The sequence below is a fragment of the Halichoerus grypus genome, chromosome X (genome assembly GCF_964656455.1).
Source record: "Halichoerus grypus chromosome X, mHalGry1.hap1.1, whole genome shotgun sequence".
NCBI classification, from domain to species: Eukaryota; Metazoa; Chordata; class Mammalia; order Carnivora; family Phocidae; genus Halichoerus; species Halichoerus grypus.
The window spans coordinates 80877451-80905052 of NC_135727.1; the positions used below are offsets into that span (position 1 = coordinate 80877451).

At 39.0% G+C, this 27602-nt stretch overlaps 1 long non-coding RNA gene across 1 annotated transcript in view; it reads left to right on the forward strand.

Moving 5' to 3' along the window:
* The window catches only part of LOC144380344 (uncharacterized), a 387567-nt gene that overhangs the window by 26429 nt on the left and 333536 nt on the right, over window positions 1–27602 (forward strand). The window contains exon 2 of the long non-coding RNA XR_013444468.1: window positions 26125–26659. This is a non-coding gene — a long non-coding RNA (uncharacterized LOC144380344). The remainder of the gene's footprint in view (window positions 1–26124; window positions 26660–27602) is intronic.

Genomic DNA, 27602 nt, shown 5'->3' on the forward strand with positions numbered 1-27602 from the left:
TGATTTTGATGAGCGTTCTCTGTGCATCCTGCATTTGGATTTTTTTCCTCCCCAGATTAGGAAAATTTTAAGCTTTAATTTCCTCAAATAAATCTTCTGTCCCTTTTTCCGTGTCTTCTTCTTCTGGGACTCCTATGATATGAATGTTATGCTTTATGGAGTCATTGATTTCCCTGAGTCTACATTAGTGATCTAATATTTTTCTTGCCCTCTTTTTTTGTTTCATTATTTTCCAGAAATTTATCTTCTATATCACCTATTCATTCCTCTACTTCTTCCATCCTTGTGTTCATTACATCCAATTGGATTTGCATCTTGGCTTATTGCTGCTTGACTAGTTTTTTAGGTCTTTCATCTCTGCACTAAGGGCCTCCCTAGTATCTTCTATGCTTTTCTCAATCTCCACTAATATTCTTATGATTATTGTTTAAAAATCTGATTCAGGCATATTACTTATATCTGTTTTTTTTTTAAGATTTTATTTATTTATTTGACAGAGAGAGACACAGTGAGAGAGGGAACACAAGCAGGGGGAGTGGGGGAGGGAGAAGCAGGCTTCCTGATCAGCAGGAAGCCTGGTGCAGGGCTCAATCCCAGGACTCTGGGATCATGACCTGAGCCAAAGGCAGACGCTTAAGGACGGAGTCACCCAGGCGCCCCTACTTATATTTGTTTTGATTAGAACCCTGGCCATGACCTTTTGTTGTTCTTTCTTTGGGGATGAATTTCTCCATCTTGGCATTTTGTTTAGGTCTCTGTCTTCTGTGTGTTAGGAAAGCCTGTTATGTTTCTTGCTTCTGAGGGTAAAGGCTATATTAAGAAGGTATAATATAGTGAGCAGGGCTTCGTGCTTCAGGAAGTGTTTCTGTGTCGACTGTGTGCACTCTGCTGTTGTGTTTTGGCTGATTTTTCCATCAGGTCAGTCCTCTGCAGAGTTTCACCTTGCCTGCAGTTGGGAATATTTGGACCCTTTCCTGTGTGTGTCGAGTTTCAACTAGGTGTGTTTTCATGTCTTTGTTAGAAAAAAAAAGCCTATATCTAATATCCACTAGAGCTGAAGTTTTTCAGCACTCTATCGTTAGTAGACTTGGTGCATGCAGGGTGGTTTGTGCTGGTCTTCCGGGGGAAGACCTCTGCTTTTCTGGCTCTCAGACACACTTGCCCTAATAACAAAGCACCTGCAGAGTGCAGGGTGGTGGGGCTTGGTGTAAATGGCTAAGTCTCCGCTGTGGGCGATGTGCTGCTCACTGAAGTCCCTCTGTGCTGATTGGTGGGGGATAAAAATGGCATCATTGCTCTCTTTCATCCCTCGAGAGGGGAGTTTGCACCTGCTGCTGTTCAGGAAACCCTCATAGAAGAGCGATCAATCTCCCCTCGTGTGTTCCAGGGATCCCTCAGATCCCTAAGTTCACCCTGTCTATGTCCAAACTATCTGCCCACCCGGCGGCATAGTGCTCCTGTGTTTTATCCCAGGTGGACTGGCTGGGTTTTAAAACTCTGTACGTTGCCTTTTCATTTTGTTGACTCTTTCCTTTGCTGTGCAGAAGCTTTTTATCTTGATGAAGTCCCAATAGTTCATTTTTGCTTTTGTTTCCCTTGCCTTTAGAGACGTATCTTGCAAGAAGTTGCTTTGTCCAAGCCTGAAGAGGTTACTGCTTGTGTTCTCTAGGATTTTAATGGATTCCTGTCTCACATTTAGATCTTTCATCCATTTTGAGTTTATCTTTGTGTATGGTGTAGGAGAATGGTCCAGTTTCATTCTTCTGCATGTGGCTGTCCAATTTTCCCAGCACCATTTATTGAAGAGACTGTCTTTTTTCTATTGGATATTCTTTCCTGCTTTGTCGAAGATTAGTTGACCATCGAGTTGAAGGTCCATTTCTGGGCTCTATATTCTGTTCCATTGATCTATGTGCCTGTTTTTGTGCCAGCACCATGCTGTTTGGCATGTTATTTATATCTGTTTCACTTAGATCTCTGGCTGTGGCCTTGTTCTGCTCTTTCATTTGGGACAGACTCCTCTGTCTTCTCATTTTATCTAAATATGCCTGCTTTCATGTGTTAGAAAAGTTAGGCACGTCCCTGATCTTGAAGATAATGGCATTATGAAAAAGAGGTCCTATAGTATATTGTATTGTCCCACTACCCCTCCATGCCTTGCCACTTCATGGAGTGCTTCCACTGTGTACTGTGTGTGCTATTTTTTTGTCCTGGCTTCTTTACCCTTCAGGCAAATCATCTACAGAGACTTTCTTCGCATGCTGTGCACAGTGTTTGGTCCCTGGCTTGAATGTGGCGAGCTTTAACTAAGTTTGCTCTGGTCTGCATGTGAGATGGTATCTGTCACCACTGCTACCAGAACTGAGGTCTTGCAAAACTCCCAGGTCAGGAGTCGTGGTGTGGCCAGGGACTTTGGCCAGTTTTCTGCGGGAGGGGGGCCTATAGAGTTGGGACTGAGGCAAGCATGACTGGGAAAGGCAGTTCCACCAGAGGGTGGGGGGGTGGGTCTTGTTGTAAGCAAGTTAGGGTTATACTGAGGGCAGATGAGGGAAATGGCCCCGGGCAGTTCCTTTGTTCCTGGATGGGTCTCTATGAATGCTGCCCCTCTGGGACTCACTCCAAGAGCAAATAACCTCCTCCCCACTGTGTCCCACAATTGCTCTTCTGATGCTGTTTGCACAGTGTATGTCTGCAGGCTGTTTGCCCTCCCTTCTCTTCAAGAGCAGCACAATACCCTCTGGCCTCTCCCTGAGCCAAGTCCACTAGCCTTAAGAACTCTTGGCTTTAAGTCCTGTTGGTTGCAAAAACTCATGAAATTCAGCCCCTTTTGCTTTCCAAGCCAATTGCTATGGGGGATCATCTTCCCTGTGGGCTCCTCTGTGTGCTTGTCTGTCTCTCTGTTCTCTGTGACTGCAGCTCCATCCCCATGGCAGCAGTCATGATCTGTTTCTTTCCCAAACCATGTATCCACACTTCCTATCTTTTTCTGATGGCCTCTTCTCTATCTTCAGTTGTGCAGTTTGTTCTGTCAGTCTTCAGGTCAATTTCTGGGGTATTTGGTATGATTTAGTAGTTATCTAGTTGTATTCTTGGGATGAAGCAAGTCTAGGGCCCTCTTGCTCCACTGACATCTTCCTACCAATTCTCTTAATTGCTTTTCAAGCTGCTGCTTCTATGTTTTATCTTGGTGAGGTTGTTTCTTATGCTTGCATGGTAAGGGTGGAGACTTAGTGTCCTATTGCTCTCTAACTCTTCCAGAGTTAAACCTGTTGATGTTTAAAATATCTGCAGTTAAGCCTTGCTGATTGCAAAAACTTGGGAAGTTAAGCCCCATTGATTTTCAAAGCCAAATGTTATGGGGACTCCTTTTCCCAGTACTGGTGCCCTGTGTCTGGGTTGCCTGGTATGGTGTCTGCTCTTCTCCCTTCTCTGTACTTGTGGTGTCCCTTTTATTCTTTGGTGGTTTTGGACCATATCTCTGTTTCTGCTTTTTTGATGTGGCCTTTCATCTTGTGTTTGTTTGAGTAAGCTAATTCCTAGATTTCTACGTGGTTTTTCTTGCCATTATGAATGATATTTTCTTAATGGTCATTGCTTATATAGAAAAATACTATTGATTTTTGTAGTTTGATATTTTATCTGGCAACGTTGTTGAATTCCTCTCAGATTAGTTCTAATAATTTGTTAGTTCTTTTGCTTGATTCAAGCAAAAAAATCACTGCTTGATTTTTTTCTTGGTACATAATTATCTTCAGTGTAAATTATGCCAGATATAGCACTTCCTTTCCAATTATTGCATTCTTAAATGTCTCCCCTCTTTTTCCTCATGTATTGGCTAAGATTATCTAAAACAGTAGCGGTGTTAGTTTGTGTCTTGTTGATAATTTTAAATTCATGCATTTAGTTTCTCCATTACACATAACATTCTTTGAAGGTTTTTGGTATATGTAATCATTACCAAGTTAAGGATGTTCACTTCTCTTCCTAATTCACCAAGTTATCATCAAATAGAATTCAATTAGATGTTTCTTTTTCTGTGCCAATTGAAATAAAGCGTCTGATTTTTAATCTCATCATGTGATATATGATATTGACATTTTCTGATATTGAACTATTTTCCTTTATTGAGATACATTGCACTTGATCAAGGGTATTTTTATAGTGCTGATTCCTTAACTGTATTTTTATTTGGAATTTTTTTGCATCTATATTTCATAAGTGAAATTGGTGTAAATTTTATTTTCTTATACTTGTTTATTTCGGTTTAGAATAGACTATTGTTCTTTTTGTAATCACTACAATCAATTGGATAAGGTAGTCATTCACTGTTTCTTAAAAGTTTGTTAGAATTCACCTATAAAATCATGGACCTGAGGTTTTTTTGTAGGGGGAATTTTTGACTAATAGTGCTTTTTTATATTTTCTGGGAATTTGTCAGTCTGTGTAGATTTGTCAATGTATTATCATATTGTCCATAATAATCTTGTTTTAAAAATTTTTTCTGGGCGCCTTGGTGGGTCAGTTGGTTAAGCAACTGCCTTCGGCTCAGGTCATGATCCTGGAGTCCCAGGATTGAGTCCCGCGTCGGGCTCCCTGCTCAGCAGGGAGTCTGCTTCTCCCTCTGACCCTCCCCCTCTCATGTGCTCTCTCTCTCTCATTCTCTCTCTCAAATAAATAAATAAAATCTTAAAAAAAATTTGAAAAAGTAAAAATTTTTTCTTATGTTGGTTACTGAGGGGGAGGTCGGTGGGAGGTGGGTGAAATAGGTGATGGGGATTAAGGAGTGCACTTGTTGTAATGAGACCTGGGTATTGTATGGAAGTGTTGAATCACTACATTGTACAACTGAAACTAATATCACACAGTATATTAACTAACTGGAATTGAAATTAAAACTTTTATTTATTATTTATTTATTTAAAGATTTTATTTATTTATTTGACAGAGAGAGAGAGAGACAGCAAGAGAGGGAACACAAGCAGGGGGAGTGGGAGAGGGAGAAGCAGGCTTCCCGCCAAGCAGGGAGCCCAATGTGGGGCTCAATCCCAGGACCCTGGAATCATGACCTGAGCTGAAGGCAAACACTTAATGACTGAGCCACCCAGGCGTCCCTAAAATAAAAACTTTTAAAAAATGGAATGCACTTGTGATGAGCACTGGGTGATGTATGGAATGGTTCAGTTACTAGATTGTATACTGGAAACTAATATAACACTGTATGTTAACTGTAATTTTAAAAAAAATCTTACATTGTGTCCCCGTTTTCATTCTGTATTTTGTTTATTTGCCTCTTTTCCCCCCTTCTTTTTAACTGATCAGTCTTTTTGAAGATCAATCCTATTACTTTAAAGAATTAAATTCTAGGGGTGCTGGGTGGCTCAGTCGTTAAGCATCTGCCTTTGGCTCAGGTCATGATTCCAGGGTCTGGGGATTGGGTCCCACATCAGGATCCCTGCTCGGTGAGAAGCTTGCTTCTCCTTCTCCCACTCCCCCTGCTTGTGTTCCCTGTCTCACTGTGTCTCTTTCTTTCAAATAAATAAGTAAAGTCTTTAAAAAACTAGAAAAAAATTAAATTCTAGTTTTGGTCATCTTTTCTGGTTTCTTTTGTTTTGTTTTTAATTGAGTTTTTATTTAAATTCTAGTTAATTGAGGTTGGGGGAAAAGATGGCAGAGGAGTAGGAGACCCTATTTCAACCAGTCCCTGGAATTGAGCGGGATATCTACCAGAGCACTCTGAATACCCACGAAATCAGCCTGAGATGTAAGAAGATAGATCTGGATCTCTACAAACAGAATATCCCAGGTGGTTGGTTTCGAGGTACAAAGCGGGGAGCTGTTATTCACCAGGCAGATATCAGAGGATAAATGGAACGGGGGGGGGAGCCCAGCCATCGGGATCCTACAGCGTCAGTAAGCGATAACCTCCTGTGCTTGGGACTGGGCACAGACTCACAGAATGGTAGCAACGGGAAAAGGACTTTAGGGCAGCCCCCTGGAATGAAACCCGGAGTGGTGGGGCCACTCATGCGAACTGGGGGTAGCTCACGGTTTAGAGGCACAAAAGGCAGAGACGTGCCCCGACCTGGAGGTGAGGACTGGGAGCGCTGTTGAGGGGCACACAACCCAGGATGCTGCAGTTTATAGCACCACAGACAGAAATGGAGATAGTGTAGCCTGGAGTGCTCACTGAAGTACAGACTCTGAACCCTCTGCTCTGAGATAGAGGGTTGGAAATGGTATTTTCTGCTCTGACTCTTGGAAGACACAAGGAAAGCCAACAGGGAAAGACGCCAGAGAACAAAAGCCCCATAAAACCAGTTTTCACTGAGCCCATCCCCAATGAGAATGAAAACACATCAGTCCGAAACCAATGGGATACTGCAAATGCGGTCCTAAGGGGGAAATACATAGCCATCCAAGCCTCACTCAAAAAAATAGAAAAATCTGAATTCACCAACTAACTCGACACTTTAAAGAACTAGAAAAAAAAAGCAATAAACGATGCCTAAGCCACGCATTAGAAGAGAAATAATTAAGATTAGAGCAGAGATCAATGAATTTGAAACCAGAAACACAGTAGATCAAATCAACAAAACTAGAAACTGGTTCTTTGAAAGAATTAGAAGATCGATAGAAGCCAGACATATCCAAAAGAAAAGAGAAAGGACCCAAATTAATACAGTTATGTATGAAAGGGGTGAGATCATGACTAACACCAACAATATTATCAACAACTATATGCCAATAAATTAAGCAACCTGGAAGAAATGAATGCCTTCCTGGTAACCTATAAATTGCCAAGACTGGAGCAGGAAGAAAAGGACTACCTGACTAGGCCAATAACCAGTAACGAGATTGAAGCAGTGATCAAAAACCTCCCAAAAAACAATCCGGCCTGTTGGATTCCCTGGGGAATTCTACCAAACATTCAAAGAAGAAATAATACCTCTTCTCCTGTAGCTGTTTCCAAAACTAGAAACAGAAGGAAGGCTTCCAGACTCATTGTATGAGGCCAACATTACCTTGAACTCCAAACTAGGCAAAGACCCCATCAAAAAGGAGAATTTCAGACCGATATCCCTGATGAATATGGATTCCAAAATCCTCAACAAAAATCCTAGCTAATAGGATCCAACAATACATTAGAAGGATCATCCACCACAACCACATGGGATTTATCCCTGCGATGCAAGTTTCGTTCAACATTCGCAAATCAATCAATGTGATAGAGCACATTAATAAGAGGAGAGAGAAGAACCATATGGTCCTCCCAATTGATGCAGAAAAAGCATTTGACAAAATACAACATCCTTTCCTGATTAAAACTCTTCAGAATATAGGGATAGAGGGAACATTCCTCAAGTTCATAAAATCCATCTATGAAAAACCCACAGTGAATATCATCCTCAATGGGGAAAAGCTCAGAGCTTTCCCTTAAGATCAGGAACATGTCAAGGATGCCCACTCTCGCCACTATTGTTCAACATAGTACTAGAAGTCCTAGCAACAGCAAACAGATAACAAAAAGAAATAAAAGGTATTCACATTGGCAAAGAAGAAGTCAAACTCTCTCTTTTCTCAGATGACATGATACTTTATGTGGAAAACCCAAAAGACTTCCCCCCCCCAAATTACTAGAACTCATCCAGCAATTCAGTAATGTGGCAGGCTACAAAATCAATGCACAGAAATCAGTTGCTTTCTTATACACTAACAATGCAATTGTAGAAAGAGAAATTAGAGAAATGATTCCATGTAGAATAGCACCAAAAACCATAAGATACCTTGGAATAAACCTAAGCAAAGAGGTAAAGGACCTATACTCTAGAACTACAGAACACTCATGAAAGAAATTGAGGAAGACACAAAAAGATGGAAAAACATTCCATGCTCATGGATCCGGAAGAATAAACATTGTTAAAATGTCTGTGCTACCCGGAGCGATCTATACCTTCAATGGCATCCTGATGAAGATTCCAATGACATTTTTCAAAGTGCTGGAACAAACAATCCTAAAATTTGTATGGAATCAGAAAAGACACTGATTTGCCAAGTAAATGTTGAAAAAGAGAAACAAGGCTGGGGGCATCCTGTTGTCTGATTTCAAGCTACATTACAAAGCATTGATCACCAAGACAGCATGGTACTGGCACAAAAAGAGACATGTAGACCAATGGAACAGATTAGAAAGCCCAGATATCGACCCCCAACTCTATGGCCAAATAATCTTCAACAAAGCAGGAAAAAATATGCAATGTTAATAAGACCATGTCTTCAATAAATGGTGCTGGGAAAATTGGACAGCTATATACAGAGGAATGAAACTTGAGCATTCTCTAACACCATACAGAACACCTCCAAATGGATGAAAGACCTCAATGTGACACAGGAATCCATCAAATTCCTAGAAGAGAACATAGGCAGTAAGCTCTTTGACATCGCCCACATCAACTTCTTTGAAGATACATCTCCAAAGGCTAGTGAAACAAAGTGAAAAATGAACTTTTGGGACTTCATCAAGATAAAAAGCTTCTGCACAGCAAAGGAAACAGTCAACAAAATAAAGAGGCAACCCACAGAATGGGAGAAGATATTTGCAAATGACCCTGCAGATAAAGGGCTGGTATCCAAGATCTATAAAGAACTTCTCCAACTCAACACCCAAAAAACAAATAATCAAGTCAAAAAATGGGCAGAAGACATGAACAGACACTTCTCCAAAGAAGACATAGAAATGGCTAACAGACACATGAAAAAATGTTCATCATCATTAGCCATCAGGGAAATCCAAATCAAAACCACACTGAGATACCACCTTACACCAGTTAGAATGGCAAAATGGACAGGGAAAGAAACAACAAATGTTGGAGAGGTTGTGGAGAATTGGGAACCCTCTTACCCTGTTGGTGGGAATGCAAGTTGGTAGAGCCACTTTGGAAAACAGTGTGGAGATTCCTCAAAAAATTAAAAATTGAGTAACCCTATGACCCAGCAATTGCACTACTGGGTATTTACCCCAAAGCACATATGTAGTGAAAAGAAGGGCCATATGCACCCCAATGTTCACAGCAGCAATGTCCACAATAGCCAAAATGTGGAAAGAGCCTAGATGCCCTTCAACAGATGAATGGATAAAGAAGATGTGGTCCATATATACAATGGAATATTACTGAGCCATCAGAAAGAATGAATACCCAATTTTTAAATCAACATAGATGGGACTGGAGGAGATTATGCTAAGTGAAATAAGTGAAGCAGAGAAAGTCAGTTATCATATGGTTTCACTTATTTGTGGAACATAAGGAATAGCATGTAGGACATTAGGAGAAGGAAGGGGAAAATGTAGGTGGGAGAAATCGGAAGGACAGAAACCATGAGAGACCATGGACTCTGAGAAACAGACTGAGGGTTTTAGAAGGGAGGGGGTCTGGGGATGGGTAGCCCGGTGATGGGTATTAAGGAGGGCACATACTGCATGGAGCGCTGGGGGTTGCACAAAAACAATGAATCATGGATCCCCGCATCGAAAACTGATGATGTATTGTATGGTGACTAACATAACATAATAAAATAAGAAAGAAAAAAAGAAACTATATAGGTCATATAATACTAATAAAATATGTTGTTAAAAAAATAAGTTCTAGCTAACTAACATACAGTGTATTATTAGTTTTTGGTGTACAATATAGTGTTTCAATACTTACATACAATACCTAGTACTCATTACAAAAGGTGCCCTACTTAATACCCATCGCCAATTAACCTATCTCCTTACCTACCTCCCTTCTGGAAATCATTTATTTGTTCTTAATAGTTCAGAGTCTGTTTCTTGGTTTCCCTCTCATTTTCTCCCTTTGTTCTTTTGTGTTGTTTCTTAAATTCCACATATGAGTGAAATCATATGGTATTTTTTTTCTCTGACTGACTTAGTTCATGTAGCATAATACTCTCTAACTACATCCTTGTTGATGCAAATGGAAAGATTTCCTTCTTTTTTATGGCTAAATATAATATTCCTCTGTGTTTGTGTGTGTGCGTGCATGCGTGCACACTGTATGTTAAGTAAGTACAATTTAAATAAAATGAGTTGATGATGTATATACTTTATTTAAAATTTAGTTAACATACAGTAAAATATTAGTTTCTGGAGTAGAATTCAGGGATTCATCACTTAAATACACCACCCAGTTCTCATCACAACAAGTACCCTCTTTAATACCCATCACCCATCTAGCCGATTCTCTACTCAACTCCCTCCATCAACCCTCAGTTTGTTCTTTATCATTGAGAGCCCCTCAGGGCTTATTTCCCTCTCCTTTTTTTTTTTTTTCCCCTTTTCCCTCTATCTGTTTTGTTTCTTAAATTCCACATATGAGTGAAACCATATATTTGTCTTTCTTTGACTGACTTATGTTGCTTACCATAATACACTCTAGTTCCAACCACATTGGTTCAAATAGCAAGATTTCATTGTTTTTGATAGCCAAGTAATATTCCATTATATCATTTTATGTATTTTTTTATCCATTTGTTAGTCAATGACATTTGGGCTCTTTCCACAATTTGGCTATTGCTAGTAGTGCTCCTATAAACATTAGGGTGCATGTGTCCCTTCCAGTCAGCACTTTTCTATCCTATGGAGAAATACATAGTAGTGCAGTTGCTGAGTCATAGTATAGGTAGTTCTACTTTTAACTTTTTGAGGAAACTGCATACTGTTTTACAGAGTAGCTGTACCAGTTTGCATTCCCACCAACAGTGTAAGAGGGTTCCTCTTTTCTTCCTCGCCAATATCTGTTGTTTCTTGAGTTGTTAATTTTAGCCATTCTGACGTGATAGATGGTATCTTGTGGTTTTGATTTATATTTCCTGATGAAAGATGTTGAGCATCTTTTCATGTGTCTACTAGCCATCTGGATGTCTTCTTTGGAAGAATATCTATTCATGTCTTCTGCCCATGTCTTAACTGGATTTGTTATTTTTGGGGTGTTGAGTTTGATAAGTTCTTTATAGATTTTGGATACTAGCCCTTTATCCAATACGTCATTTGCAAATATTGTCTCACGTTCTGTTGGTTGCCTTTTAGTTGTGTTGATTGTTTCCTTTGCTGTGCAGAAGCTTTTTATCTTGATGAAGTCCCAATTGTTCATTTTTGCTTTTGTTTCCCCTGCCTCCAGGGATGTGTCTAGTAAGAAGTTGCTGTGGCTGAGGTCAAAGGGGTTGCTGACTGTGTTCTCCTCTAGGATTTTGAATTTTTCCTGTCTTACATTTAAATATTTCATCCATTTTGAATTTATTTTGTGTATTTTGTGTTAAAAAGTGGCCCAGATTCATTCTTCTGCATGTAGCTGTCCAATTTTCCCAGCAACATTTGTTGAGGAGACTTTTTTTTCCACTGGATATTCTTTCCTGCTTTGTTGAAGGTTAGTTGACTATACAGTTTTGGATTCATTACTGGGTTCTCTATTCGGTTCCATTGATTTATGTTGCTGTTTTTGTGCTAGTACCATACTGTCTTGATCACAGCTTTGTAATATAGCTTGAAGTCTGGAGTTGTGATGCTTCCAGCTTTGGTTTTCTTTTTCAACATTACTTTGGCTATTTGCAGTTTTTTCTGGTTCCATACAAATTTTAGAATTATTTGCTCAAGGTCTGTGAAAAATCCTGGTGTTTGTTATTATTATTTTTTTTAATGTAGGCTCCATGTGCAGTGTGGAGCCCAAAGCAGGGCTTGAAGTTTACGACCCTGAGATCAAGACATGAGCTGCATTCAAGAGTTGGACACTTAACTGACTGAGATACCCAGGCTCCCCATGCTGGTGTTATTTTGATAGGGATTACATTGAATGTTTAGATTGCTTTAGGTATTATAGACATTTTAACAATATTTGTTCTTTCAATCCATGTGCATGGAATGTTTTTCCAATTCTTGGAGTCCTCTTCAATTTCTTTCGCAAGTGTTTTATAGTTTTCAGAGTACAGATCTTTTACTTCTTTGGTTAAGTATATTCCTATGTATATTATGGTTTTTGGTACAATGGGAAATGGAATCAATTCCTTGATTTCTCTTTCTGCTGCTTCATTATTGGTATATAGAAATGCAACAGGCTTCTGTGCATTGAATATCCTGTGACTTTGCTGAATACCTATGTCAGTTCCAGCAATTTTTTGGTGGACTTACTTGGTTTTCCACATAGAGTATAATGTCATCTGCAAGAGTGAAATTTTGACTTCTTCCTTGCTAATCTGGATGCCTTTTATTTCTTTTTATTTTCTGATTACTGAGGCTAGGACTTCCAGTACTATGGTGAACAATAGTGGTGAGAGTGGACAAAGCTTTCAGTTTTTCCCCATTAAGGATGATATGAGGTGTGGGTGTTTTGTATATGGCCTTTATGATGTTGAGGTATGTTCCTTCTATCCCTACTTTGTTGAGGGTTATCATCAAGAAAGATGTTGTATTTTGTCAAATGCTTTTTCTGCATCTGTAGAGAGGATCATATGGTTCTTATACTTTCTTTTATTAATGTGGTGTATCACATTGATTGATTTGGGGATATTGAACCACTTCTGTAGCCCAGGATTAAATGCCACTTGATTGTGGTGAATAATCCTTTTAATGCACTGTTAGAGTCAATGAGCAAATATGTTGTTGAGAATTTTTGCATCCATGTTGATCAAGAACATTAGTCTGTAATTCTCCTTTTTAGTGGGGTCTTTGTCTGGTTTTGAGATCATGGTAATGCTGGCCTCATAAGAATGAGTTAGGAAGTTTTCCTTCCATTCCTATTTTTGGAACAATTTCAGAAGAGGTATTATTCTTTAAATGTTCGGTAGAATTCCCCTGGGAAGCCATCCAACCCTGACTCTTGTTGGGAGATGTTTGGTTAGTGATTCAATTTCTTTGCTGGTTATGCATCTGTTCAGATTTTCTATTTCTTACTCTTTCAGTTTTGGTAGTTTATGTTTCTGGGAATTTATCTAATTCTTCCAGATTGCCTGCTTTCTTGACATGTAATTGCTCATAATATTCTCTTATAATTCTTTGTATTTCTTCAGAGTTGATTGTTATCTCTCCTCTTTAATTCATGAGTCTATTTATTTGGGTCCTTTCTCTTTTTGATATGTCTGGGTAGGGGTGTATCAATTTTGATACTATTTTCAAAGAACCAGCTCCTAGTTTTGTTTATCTGTTCTATTGTTTTTATTTTATTTATTTATTTTTTGATGTCTATATTTGTGCTCTAATCTTTAATAATTTCCCTTTTCCTGCTGGATTTATGCTATATTTGCTGTTCTCTTTCCAGCTCCTTTGTAAGTTTAGGTTGTGTATTTTGAGGCTTTTCTTGCTTCTTCAGGAAAGCATGTATTAGGCCTGTATTGCTCTATACTTACCTCTTTGGACTGCCTTTGCTGCATCCCAAAGGTTTTGGAATTTCATGTTTTCATTTTTATTTGCTTCCATGTATTTTTTAAAATTTTCTTTAATTTTCTGGTTGACCCACTCATTCTTTAGTAGGGTGTTCTATTTTTTCAGTTATTTTATTTAAGTTAAATATGGTTAACATACTGTATTACTAGTTTCAGGAGTAGAATTTAGTGCTTCATCAGTCGCATAGAACAACCGGTGCTCATTATATCAAGTGCCCTCCTTAATGCCCATCACCCAATTAACCCATCCCCCCACCTACCTCCTCTCCAGCAACCCTTAGTTTCTTTCTTACAGTTAAGAGTCTCTTATGGTTTGCCTCCCTCTTGGTTTTCATCTTTTATTCCCTTCTCCTATGTTCACCTGAAACTCAACATGAGTGAAATCATACGATATTTGTCTTTCTCTGAATGACTTATTTCACTTAGCATAAAATCCTCAAGTTCTAGCCATGTCTTGCAAATGGCAAGATTTCCTTCTTTTTGATGACTAATATTCCACTGTATGTATGTATACATACATCACTCTTCTTTACCATTCATCTGTCAATGGACATCTGGGCTCTTTCCATATTTTGGCTATTGTGGACATTGCTGCTATACACATTGCAGTGCAGGTACCCCTTGGAATCATTATTTTTGCATCCCGTTGGATAAATACCTATTAGTGAAATTGCTGGGTCATAGGGTAGTTCTATTTTCAAGTTTTTTTCCAGAATGGCTGCATCAGTTTGCATTCCCACCAGCAGTGCAAGTGGGTTCCCCTTTCTCCATATCCTAGACAACATTTGTTGTTTATTGAGTTGTTCATATTAGCTATTCTAACCAGTGTTAGTTGGTATCTCATTTTGGTTTTGATTTGTATTTCCCTGATGCCGAGTGATGTTCAGCATTTTTGCATGTGTCTCTTAGCCATTTGTGTGTCTTCTTTAGAGAAATATTTGTTCATGTCTTCAGCCCATTTCCTGACTGGATTTTTTGTTTTATGGGTGTTGAGTTTGATAAGTTCCTTATAGGTTTTGGATACTAGCCCTGTATCTGATAAGTCATTTGCACATATCTTCTCCCATTCCATAGGTTGCACTTTATTTTTGTAGACTATTTACTTTGCTGTGCAAAAGTTTTTTATCTTAATGAAGTCCCAATATTTCATTTTTGCTTTTGTTTCCCTTGCCTTTGGAGACGTGTCTAGCAAGAAGATGCTGTAGCTTAGGTCAAAGCGGTTACTGCTTGTGTTCTCCTCTAAGATTTTGATGGATTCCTGTCTCACATTTAGGTCTTTCAACCATTTTGAGTTTATCTTTGTGTATGGTATAAGAAAGTGGTCCAGTTTCATTCTTCCACATGTCGCGATCTAGTTTCCAGTTTCCCCAACACCATTTATTGAAGAGACTCTTTTTTTCCCATTGGATATTCTTTCCTGCTTTGTTGAAGATTAGTAGACCATAGAGTTGAGGGTCCATTTCTAGATTCTCTATTCTGTTCCATTGGTATATGTCTGTTTTTGTGCCAGTGCTATACTGTCTTGATGATTACAGATGTGTAATACAGCTTGATGTCTGGAATTGTGATGCTTTCAGCTTTGGTTTACTTTTTCAACATTCCTCTGGTTATTTGGAGTCTTTTCTGGTTCCATACAAATTTTTAGTGTTGTTTGTTCCAGCTCTGTGAAAAATATTGATGGTATTTTGTTAGAGATTACATTGAATGTGTAGATTGCTCTGGGTAGCATAGACATTTGCACGTTATTTGTTCTTCCAATCCATGAGCATTGGATATTTTTCCATTTCTTTGTGTCTTCCTCAATTTCTTTTGTAAGTGTTCTATAGTTTTCAGGGTACAGATCCCTTACATCTTTGGTTAGGTTTATTCCTAGGTATCTTACGGTTTTTGGTGTAATTGGAAATGGTATAGATTCCTTGATTTCTCTTTCTTCTGCCTCAATTTTAGTGTATAGAAATGCAACTGATCTCTGTTCATTGATTATATATCCTGCCAGTTTGCTGAATTCTTCTGTCAGTTGTAACAATTTTGGGGTGGAGTCATTTGGATTTTCTACATAAAGTATCATGTCATCTGCAGAGAGTGAGAGTTTGACTTCTTCTTTGCCAATTTGGATCCCTTTAGGACTTCCAGTACTCTGTTGAACAACAGGGATACGATATTCACTGTGGTCTTTCCTATATGGCTTTTATGATATCGAGATATGTTCCCTCTGTCCCAACCTTGTGGATGGTTTTTATTTAAAAATGATGGTGTATTTTGTCAAATACTTTTTCTGCATGTTTTGAGAGGATCATATGGTTTCTTGTCTTTTTATTAATGTGTGTTATCACATTGATTGTCTTGGGGATGTTGAACCAACCTTGCAGACCAGGAATAAATCAAAGTTGGTAGTGATAAGTAATCTTTTTAATGTATTGTTGGATTGTATTAGGTAGTATCCTGTTGAGAATTTTTGCATCCATGTTCATCACGGAAATTGGTCTGTAATTCTTCTATTTAGTGAACGGTTTGTCTGGTTTTTGATCAAGGTAATGCTGGCCTCATAGGATGAGTTTGGATGTTTTCCTCCATTTCTATTTTTGGGAACAGCTGCAAAATAGTAGTTATGAATTATTTTTTAAATGTTTGGGAAACCATCCAGTAATGCACTGTTGTTTTTTGGGAGATTTTGTTTTTAAATTTTCATTTAAAATGAATTTGGTGGATTACTGCATCGAAAACTGGTGATGTATTGTATGGTGACTAACAACATAATAAAATAAACTTTAAAAAATATTTAAAAAAATGAATTTGGTTAACACATATTGTATTATTAGTCAGGGGCAGTGTTTAGTTGCATATCACACCCAGTGCTCATTGCATCAAGTGACCTCCTTAATTCCCATCACCCAGTTATCCCATCCCCCAGTGTCCTCCCCTCCAGCCACTCTCAGTTTGTTTCCTATAGTTAAGAGTCTTGTGCAGTTTGGTTCTTTGTCAGTTTTTTTCTTATTTTAGTTTTCCTTCCTTTCTCCTATGTTCATCTCATTTTTCCTTATTTTCCAGGTACTAATGAAATCATATGGTATTTATATTTCTCTGACTGACTTATTTGGTTTAAGATAATACTCTAGTTCCATCCATGTCATTGCAAATGGCAAGATTTCATTCTCTTTGATGGCTGAGGAATATTCCATTGTATATATATACCACATCTTCTTTATCCATTCATCTGTCAGTGACATCTGGGCTCTTTCCATATTTTGGCTATCTTGGACATTGCTGCTATACACATGGGGTGCAGGAGATTTTTGATTACTGATTCAGTTTCTTTGCAGGGTATGAGTCTCTTCAGGTTTTCTATTTCTTCCTGTTTCCATTTTGATAGTTTGTATGTTTCTACATATTTATCCATTTCTTCTAGATTGCCTACTTTGTTGGCATATAATTGCTCATAATATTCTCTTATAATTGTTTGTATTTCTTCAGTGTTAGTTGTCATCTCTCATTTCATTCCTTCTTTTATTTATTTGGGTTCTTTCTCTTTTCTTTTTGATAACTCTGGTAGGAGTTTATCAATCTTATTAATTCTTTCAATGAAGCAGTTCCTAATTTTGTTGATGTGTTGTACTGTTTCTTTTTGATTTCTGTATCATTGATTTCTGCTCTAATCTTTATTATATCTCTTCTGCTGGATTTAGGCTTTACTTGCTGTTCTTTTTCCAGCTCATTTAGGTGTAAAGTTAAGTTGTGTATTTAAGACTTTCCTTGTTTCTTGAGGAAGGCCTTTATTGCTGTATACATGCCTCTTTGGACCACCTTTGCTGCATCGCAAAGGATTTTTTCCCCTTTTATTTATTTATTTTTTATTATGTTCAGTTAGCCACTGTATGATACATTGTTAGTTTTTGATGTAACGTTCAGTGATTCATTAGTTACGTATAACACCCAGTGCTCATCACAGCACGTACCCTCCTCAATATCCATCACCTAATTACTGCATCCCCCCACCCCTCTCCCCTCTGAAACCCTAAGTTTGTTTCCCGTGGTCCATAGTCTCTCATAGTTCATCTCCCTCTCTGATTTCTCCCCCTTCAGATATCCCTCCCTTCCACTATGGACCTCTGTGCTATTGCTTATGTGTCACATATGAATGTGACCATATAATTGTCTTTCTCTGCTTTACTTACTTCACTTAGCGTAATCCCCTCCAGTTCCATCCATGTCCATGCAAATGGTGGATATTAATCCTTTCTGATGGCTGAATAATATTCCATTGTATATAGGTACTATGTCTTCTTTATCCATTCATCTGTTGAAGGGCATCTCAGCTCCTTACACAGTTTGGCTATTGTGGACAATGCTGCTATGAATATTGGGGATGCCGCCCCTTCTTTTCACTACATTTGTATCTTTGGGGTAAATACCTAGTAGTGCAATTGCTGGGTCATAGGGTAGCTCTATATTTAACATATTGAGGAACCTCCATACTGTTATCCAGAGGAGTTGTACCAACTTGCATTCCCACCAACAGTATAAGAGAGTTCCCCTATCTCCACATCCTCGCCAACATTTGTTTCCTGTTTTAAGTTTTGCCATTCTAACTGGTATAAGGTGGTATCTCATTGTGGTTTTTATTTTGTATTTCCCTGATGGCTAGTGATGTTGAGCATTTTTTCATGTGTCTGTTAGCCATTTCTGTGTCTTCTTTGGAGAAGTGTCTGTTCATGTCTTCTGCCCATTTTTTGACTAGGTTACTTGTTATTTGAGTGTCGAGTTTGAGAAGTTCTTTATAGATCTCGGATACCAGCGCTTTATCTGTAGTCTCATTTCCAAATATCTTCTCCCATTCCGTCAGTTTCCTCTTAGTTTTGTTGACTGTTTCCTTTGTTATGCAGAAGCATTTTATCTTGATGAAGTCCCAAAAGTTCATTTTTGCTTTTGTTTCCCTTGTCTTTGGAGACATGTGTTGAAAGAATTTGCTGTGGGCAATGTTGAAGAGGTCACTGCCTATATTCTCCTCTAGGATTTTGATGGATTCCTGTCTCACATTGAGGTTTTTCATCCATTTTTAGCTTATCTTTGTGTATGGTGTAGGGGAATGTCCATTTTCATTCTTCTATATTTAGCTGTCCAATTTTCCCAGCACCATTTATTGAAGAGACTGTCTTTTATCCATCGGATATTTTTTCCTGATTGTTCAAGGGTTAGTTGACCATAGAGTTGAGGATCCATTAATGGAGTCTCTATTCTGTTCCATTGGTCTATGTTTCTGTTTTCTCTTTTTAAAAAATTTTATTTATTTATTTGAGATAGAATGAGAGAGAGAAAGAGAGCATGAGACGGGGGAGTGTCAGAGGGAGAAGCAGACTCCCCACTTAGCAGGGATCCCAATGGTGGACTTAATCCCGGGACTCCAGGATCATGACCTGAGCCAAAGGCAGTTGCTTAACCAACTGAGCCACCCAGTTGCCCTATGTTTCTGTTTTTATGCCAACACCATGCTGTCTTGGTGATCACACCTTTGTAATAGAGCTTAAAGTCAGGCAACGTGATGTCCGGAGCTTTCTTTTTTCCCATCATTCCCTTGGCAGTTTGCCATCTTTTCTTGTTCCATACAAATTTCAGGATTGCTTATCCAAGCACTTTGAAAAATGCCAATGGTATTTTAATAGGGATGGCTTTAAAAGTGTAAATTGCTCTGGGCCGGATAGACATTTTAACAGTGTTTATTATTCCAATCCATGAGCATGGAATGTTTTTTCCAACTTTTTGTGTTTTCCTCAATTTCTTTCATAAGTGCTCTGTAGTTTGTAGAGTGTATATCCATTACCTCTTTGGTTAGGTTTATTCCTAGGTATCTTATGGTTTTTGTTGCTATTGTAAATGGAATCGATTCCTTAAATTCTTTTTCTACACTTACATTGTTCATGTATAGAAAAGCAACTGATTTCTGTGCATTGATTTTGTATCCTACCACATTGCTGAACTGCTATATGAGTTCTAGTAATTTGGGGGTGGAGTCTTTTGGGTTTTCCACATAAGGTATCATGTCATCTGCAAAGAGAGAGAGTTTGATTTCTTCTTTGCCATCTTGGATGCCTTTTATTTCTTTTTGTTGTCTGATTGCTGAGGCTAGGACTTCTAGCACTATGTTGAACAATAGTGGTGAGAGTGGGCATCCCTGTCGTGCTCCTGACCTTAAGGGAAAAGCTCTCAGCTATTCCTCATTGATAATGATATTCACTGTGGGCTTTTCATAAATGGTTTTTATGATATTGAGGAATGTTCCCTCTATCCCTATACTCTGAAGAGTTTTAATCAGGAAAAGATGCTGTATTTTGTCAAATGCTTTTTCTGCATCAATTGAAAGGATCATATGTTTCTTTTTTATCTTTTATTAATGTGCTCTATCACGGTGATTGATTTGCTAATACTGAACCACCTCTCATCCCAGGAATAAATTCCACCTGGTTGTGGTGAATAATCCTTTTAATGTACTGTTGGATCCTATTGGCTAAGATCTTGTTGAGTATTTTGGCATTCATGTTCATCAGGGATATTGGTTTATAATTCTCCTTTTTGATGGGGTCTTTGCCTGGTTTTGGGATCAAGGTAATGCTGGCCTCATAGAAGGAGTTTGGAAGTTCTCCTTCTGTTTCATTTTTTGAAACAGCTTCAGTAGAATAGGTATGATTTCTTTAAATATTTGGTAGAATTCCCCTGGGAAGCCATCTGTCCCTGGAATCTTGTTTTTTGGAAGGTTTTTGGTTATTGTTTTGATTTCATTACTGGTTGTCTATTCAGATTGTCTATTTCTTCCTGTTTCAGTCTTGGTAGTTTGTAAGTTTCCAGATAGGCATCCTTTTCTTCCAGGTTGCTTAATTTGTTGGCATATTGTTCTTTGTAATAATTTCTAAGAATTGTTTCTATTTCCTGGGTGTTATTTCTGATCTCTCCCCTTTCATTCATGATTTTATTAATTTGGGTCCTTTCTCTTTTCTTTTGGACAAGTCTGGCCAGTCATTTATCGATCTTATTAATGCTTTCAAAGAAACTCCTTCTAGTTTTGTTGATCTGTTCTACTGTTTTTCTGGTTTCTATTTCATTGATCTCTGCAATAATCTTTATTATTTCTCTTCTGCTTGGTTTAGGTTTTATTTGTTGTTCTTTGTCCAGCTCCTTTAGGTGTAAGGTTAGCTTGTGCATTTGGGATTTTTCTAATTTTCTGAGAAAGGCTTGTATGGCTATGTATTTCCCTCTTAGGACCTCCTTTGCAGTATCCCATAGGTTTTGGACTGAAGTGTTTTCAGTCTCATTAGTCTCCATAATTGTTTAAGTTCTTCTTTAATTTCCTGGTTCACCCAGTCATTCTTTAGCAGGATGCTCTTTAACTTTCAAGTGTTTGAATTCCTTCCAAAGTTTTCCTTGTGACTGAGTTCCAGTTTCAAGGCATTGTAGTCTGATAACATGCAGGGAATAATCTCAATCTTTTGGTATTGGCTGAGACCTCATTTTTTTACCCAGAATGTGATCTATTTTGGAGAAAGTTCTTTGTGCATTTGAGACAAATAATTATTTTTGTTTTAGGCTGGAATGTTCTGTATATATCTATGAAGTCCATCTGGTCCAATGTGTCATTCATAACTCTTGTTTCTTTGTTGGTCTTCTGTTTAGATGATCTGTCCTTGCTTAGAGTGGAGTGTTAAAATCTCCTACTATTAATGTATTACTGTCGAACTGATTCTTTATTTTGGTTCACAGCTGGCATATGTAGTTGGCTGCTCCCATGTTTGGAGCATAGATATTTACAATTGTTAGATTTTCTTGTTGGATAGACCCTTTTAGAATGATATAGTCTCCCTCTGGATCTCTTAATACAATCTTTGGTTTAATTTGTAATTTGTCTGATATGAGAATTGCTACCCCAGCTTTCATCTCAGGTCCTTTGGCATGAAAAATGGTTCTCCATCCTCTCACTTTAACTCTGGAGGAGTCTTTAAGTTCAAAGTGAGTCTCTTGTAGCCCACATATGGATTGGTCCTGACTTGATATCCAATCTGCAACCCTGTGCCATTTCCCGGGAGCATTTAGGCCGTTCACATTGAGAATAACTCCTGAAAGATATCTATTTATTGCCATCCTATTTTCTGTACAGTCCCTGCTTTTATAGAGCCTCTGTAAATTTCTGGTCTATCTTACTCTTGGGGTCTTTCTTCTTTTATAGAGTCCCTCTTAGTATTTCTTGAAGGTGTGCTTGGTGGTCACATATTCTTTCAATTTTTGCCAGTCCTGGAAGTTCTTTATCTCTCCATCTGTTTTGAATGATAGCTTGCTGGATTAAGTATTCTTGGATGCATGTTCTTCTCATTTAGTACCCTGAATATGTCTTGACAGCCCAATCTGGCTTGCTAGGTCTCTGTGGACACGCCTGACATTATTCTGATATTCCTCCCTCCGTACGTAAAAAATGTCTTCCCCCTTGCTCCTCTCAAGATAGCTTCCTTGGTTCTAGGATTTGCGAGTTTTACTATTATATGGCAGGGCCTTGGTCTCTTCTCCTTGATCTTGGGAGGGGTCCTCTCTGCCTCTTGGATGTGAATGCTATTTCCTTCCCCAGGTTAGGGAAATTTTCAGCTACGATTTGCTCAAATATACCTTCTAGACCTCTGTCTCTCTCTCTCCACCCCCTCAGGGATTCCAATAGTTCTGACATTGGAACATTTCATGGCATCATTAATCTCTCTAAGTCTGTTCTCACGGATTTTAAGCTGTTTGGTCCAGCCCTCCTCCTCTTTCTTCCTATCAGCTTATCTTCTAGATCACTAATCCATTCTTCTGCCTCATTTACCCTAGCTGTTAGAGTATTCAGTTTAGACTGCATCTCACTTATAGTATTTTTAAGTTCAGCCTTATTAGCTCTCATTTCTGCCCTTAGAGATTCTATATTGCTGCTAATGGTTTTCTCAAGCCTAGCTATTGACTTCATAACTGGTACCCTGAAGTCTATCTCTGACATCTTGCTTATATCCATATCCATTAAGTCTGCTGGAGAGGCCATTGTCTCTGGTTCTTTTCTTTGTTGGGAGTTCCTCCTCCTATTCATTCTGTTGAGAGGTGGTTGAGGGAATGTACAGATCCCAAAGTATCAACCACGATCCTGGCAAGATGCACCCAGGGACAATCTGGAGCAGTCGAAAGTCACCATTGAAAAATCAAAAGCAAAATGAAACCCAAGAATAAAATTTATAATGTTAAAAAATTGAAAAGAATTTAAAAATTGAAAATTAAAAAGAAAGGGGGGTCAGCGGAGGGGGTCTGTAATCTCTGAGTGTGGGCTAGGTAGGGTGTTTCAGTTCTTCCTAGGTGTATTTTGATCTGTTAGAGGTTTAGTACTTCTCAGAGTTATAGGGAAAATAAAACTGTGATATATATAATGGTAATATTGAATAGGGAAAAAAGGACTACATTGAAGCTTAAATCTGTATAAAAAAACATAGGTGTGAAAAAGTACAAGTTAAAAAACTACTATGAATTATGTTATATTAAACATCTAGTTGAAATGAGAAAAAGGTGAAAAAAAAAAACCCAGAGAAGCATGAGAAAAAATAAAAAGGAAAAAAAGGAAAAAAATTGTATCTGAAAAATATACCAGCTGTGAGGCAGTGCGTGGAGCTCAATATACTACTTTCCCTTGGTGTTGGGGTTATAGAGTTTAATGGGGACCCTAGTGTTGTCGTCCTCTTGTTCTTCCAGCTTGTCTTCTGGGAGAAGGGCCTGCAGCGCTGTTTCTCAGGCATCCTTGCTTGGTAGGAGTTGCCCTGCCCCTTGTGAAGGGGCTGGTCTCCATGGAAACCGGTTTTTTGGGCTTTTGTTCTTTGGCCTGCCTTTTCTCAGGGCCAGAGCAAAAGAAAATGTCCACTCGCAGACCTCTGACCCAGAGCAGAGAAATCACAGGCTACTCTTCTCTGAACCCTCCAGGACACACAGTCTCTGTTTCTGCAAGCGCTGCTGAAAACCGCAGCCTTCCACGGGCGGTGCACATCTGCAGCGACCCTCTCAGCAATCAACTCAGGAGCCCCACTTGTCTCTGCCTTTTGTGCTTCTAAAACCCTGAGTGGTCCCGCAGCTCCTGGATCCTATTTGAGCGCTGTTATAAAGTGGCCTGCCGGCCCACTGCTGGCGCTCTGCGTTATTGGCGGTCCCCTGGCGCAGGCCGCTCTTGCGCTTCGGTGTCATATCACTTTCCAGTGCCAGCTTATGGGGGCTCCCTCCCCCTTCTGTTTACCTTCTGATATCTACCCAGAGAATCATGACTCCACCCTTCATACCTCAGACTGGCATATAATTTCTTTTTTTTTTAAGATTTTATTTATTTGAGAGAGAGAATGAGATAGAGAGAGAGAGCATGAGAGGGGGGAGGGTCAGAGGGAGAAGCAGACTCCCCGCTGAGCAGGGAGCCCGACTCGGGACTTGATCCTGGGACTGCAGGATCATGACCTGAGCCGAAGGTAGTCGCTTAACCAACTGAGCCACCCAGGCTCCCTGGCAGATAATTTCTGCTTTTAGAGATCCAGATATATATTCTTACATCTCAGCCTGATTTCGTGGGTGTTCAGAATGGTTTGGTAGATATCCACGTAAATTCAGGGGACTGGTTGAAATGGAGTCTCCTACTCCTCTGCCATATTGCCCACCTCTGCATCCCAAAGGTTTTGAACTGTCATGTTTTCATTTTCTTTTGCTTCCATATATTTTTTTAAATTCTTCTTTAATTTTTTGGTTGACCCATTCATTGTTTAGCAGGATATTCTTTAACCTCCATGTATGTGTGGTCCTTTTAAATTTCTTCTTGTGGTTGACTTTGTTTCCTAGCATGTGGTCTGAAAATATACATGGTATGATCTCAGTCTTTTTGTACCGGTTGAGGCCTGAGTGTGACCCATTATGTGATCTGTTCTGGAGAATGTTCCATGTGCACTCAAAGGGAATGTGTATTCTGCTGCCTTAGGATGAAATGTTCTGAATATATTTGTTAAGTCCATCTGGTCCAGTGTGTCATTCAAAGTCTTTGTTTCCTTGTTGATCTCCTCTGCTTAGATGATCTGTCCATTGCTATCAGTGGTGTGCTAAAGTCCCCTACTATTATTGTATTATTATCAGTGAGTTTCTTTAAGTTTGTTATTAATTGATTGCATATTTGGCTTCTCCCAGATTAGGAGGCATAAATATTTACAACTATTAAGCCTTCTTGATGGATAGACAGTTTTATGATATAATGTACTTCATCTCTTATTACAGTCTTTGGTTTATAATCTAGTTTGTCTGATATTAATATGGATATTCCAGCTTTCTTTTGATGGCAATTAGCATGATAAATGGTTTTCCATCCTCTCACTTTCAATCTGGAGGCGTCTTTTGGTCAAACGTGGGTCTTTTGTAAGCATGATATCCATGGGTGTTGTTTTCTTTTTAATCCATTTTGATACCCTATGACTTTTGATTGGAGCATTTAGTCCTTTTACATTCAGAATAATAATTGAAAGTTATGAATTTCATGCCATTTTATTACCTGTAAAGTTGCTGTTCCTGATGGTTGTCTCTGTTCCTTTCTAGTCTTTGTTACTTTTTTTGTGTTTCCCATTCAAAGGGTCCACTTTAGTTTTTCTTGCAGAGCTGGCTTAGGGTCAATGAACTTCTTTAGTTTTTGTTTGTCCTGGAAACTCTTTATCTCTCCTTTTATTCTGAACAACAGCCTTGGGGATAAAGTATTCTTGGCTGCATATTTTTCCCATTTAGTACATTGAATATATCATGCTGTTTTTTCTGGCCTGCCTAGTTTCTATGGACAGGTCTGCTGCAGCCTTGTGTGTCTACCCTTCTAGGTTACGGATCTTTTGTACCTAGCTGCCTTCAGAATTGTCTTTTTATCTTTGTATTTGCAAGTTTCACTATGAAATGTCTTGTTGATGTGTTTTTGTTGATATTAAGGGTAGTTCTTTGTGCCTCTTGGACTTGAATGCCTGTTTTCTTCCTTAGATTAGGGAAGTTCTCAGCTACAATTTGTCAAGTAAATCTTCTGCCTCTTTTTTCCCACTCTTCTTCTTCTGGGACTCCTATGATATGAATTTTATTTCACTTTGTGGAATTGCTGAGTTTCCTAAGTCTATATTCATGATCTAATAGTTTTTTCCCCCTCTTCTTTTCAGCTGCATTATTTTCCATAATTTTATCTTCTCTACCACCTCTTCTCTCCTCTGCCTCTTCAATCCTTGTCGTGATTATATCTATCCAATCTGTTTTGCATCTCAGTTATAGCATTTTTTATTTCACCCTGACTACTTTTTAGGTCTTTTATCTCTAAAGCCAGCGTTTGTCTTTTGTCTTCTATGATTCTTTCAAGCCCAGCTAGTATTCTTATGACTGTTGTTCTAAATTCTTGTTCAGATATATTGCTTATATCTGTTTTGATTAAAGTCTTCATTGTGATTTCTTTGTGATCTTTCTTTGGGGAGAATTCCTCTGTATTATCATTATGTCTAGTTTTCTATTTTTTGCATATTTTGAAAGCTTGTGATTTTTCTTTGCTCCTGAGAGTAATACTGTATTAAAAATGGCTTCTGCACTGTCTAGGTCCTGGAGCTTCAGGAAGTGTTCCTGGTGCATGTTGTGTGCAGTCTGGGATTGTATTTTGTCTGCTCTTTCCCACAGGTCAGTTCTCTGCAGAGGTTCTCCCTTGCTTGCAGTGTGGAATGTTTGGACTTTTAACTAGGTGTACTTGGATTTGTTTGTTAAGATAAGCCTGATTAAAAACAAAAAAAAGGACAGATCCAAGAAGAGAAAATCAAGGGGAACCAAAAAGGAAACAGAGAAATGAAAAGTATAATCCTGATTCCAAAGAATAAGAAAGAAGGAAAAAAGAAAAGAAAGAGAAAAAAAAGAAGCCTCATCCAAAAAACAAGAAAAGGAAACAGACCAACAAATGAAGAAGAAACTATAAGCCTAATACCAAAGAAAAAAGAAGAAAAAAATATATATATAAAAAAATAAAAGATTTGAAGAAAAAAGTAAGCATGGTCCTGGTCCTCTTCCTCCAGAACTGTAGCTGATCCTTTGGAGCACTCTATGATCAGGAGACCTGGTATATGCTGGGGCGCCTGTGTTGGTCTTCTAAAGGAGAGGCCTCTCACGCTGGCTCACAGTCAGCCCTGCCTTTGCAAAGATGCCTCTACCCAGGCACAGTGAGGTGAGATTCGTTGTAAGTCACTGTAGCTTCCACCGGAGGTGCTGTGTTTCTCTCTAAAATCCAACTGTGCTGTGGGTCAGGGGGGTGGGGGGGTGGAAGATGGTGTCAACCCACCCTCTTGTCTCTGGGGATGGGGACTCGTGTTTGTCACTGTCGAGGTGGCCTTCACAGAAAAGTGAACAATTTCTGTTGTCCCAGGCTTTCATCTGATAGTTGCCCTCACCCTGTCTGTGCCCAGCTGTCTGCACCTGTGTTTTAGCTCTGGGGTGCAGCTGGGATTCAAAACTCCAAATCTTAAGGAGCTTAGCAAATTGTGGACACGCTTCCCTCCCCCAGAGGAGAGCTTTGTGGTGCACCTATCAGCATTCTGTCCCAGAAAAGCAGTGGCAAGGTATGCATGCAGTGTCTGCAGTCTATTGTGATGCACAGTGAAAAGTTGTGACCAGGTTATCTACCCTCGGTGTGTGTCTCTGTCCCTTGCTGCTGAAGGGCAGCAATGGCTCCTGGCAGGTTCTTTGTCCTTGGTGAGGCAAAAAATACCCTCCTCCAAATGTACGCCAGGAGGGGGAGCAATCTCTCATCTCTCTCAGTGCGACCCAGAGGATCCCCTCCCCTCAGTTTATTGTGTGAACCCTACTTGCTGCTTTCTCTCGATTCTCTCCCTCTCTCCCTGACTTTGCTTCACGAAAATGGCTCCCTCTCCTTCATGGCACAGCAGCTTTTCCCTCCTCCAGTTCACAGCTCCAAACCTTGCATCTACCATGTTCTCTACCTCCAATTGTGCTGATTGTTTTCTTAGTCCTCAGATTGATTTCCTAGATGTTCAAAATGATTTGTTGTTGATCTAGCTGTGTTCAAGGGACAAGGGAAGCTTGTCCGCCATCTTAACTACCCTCATCTTCTTTATCCATTCATCAGTCAATGGACATTTGGGCTTTTTCCA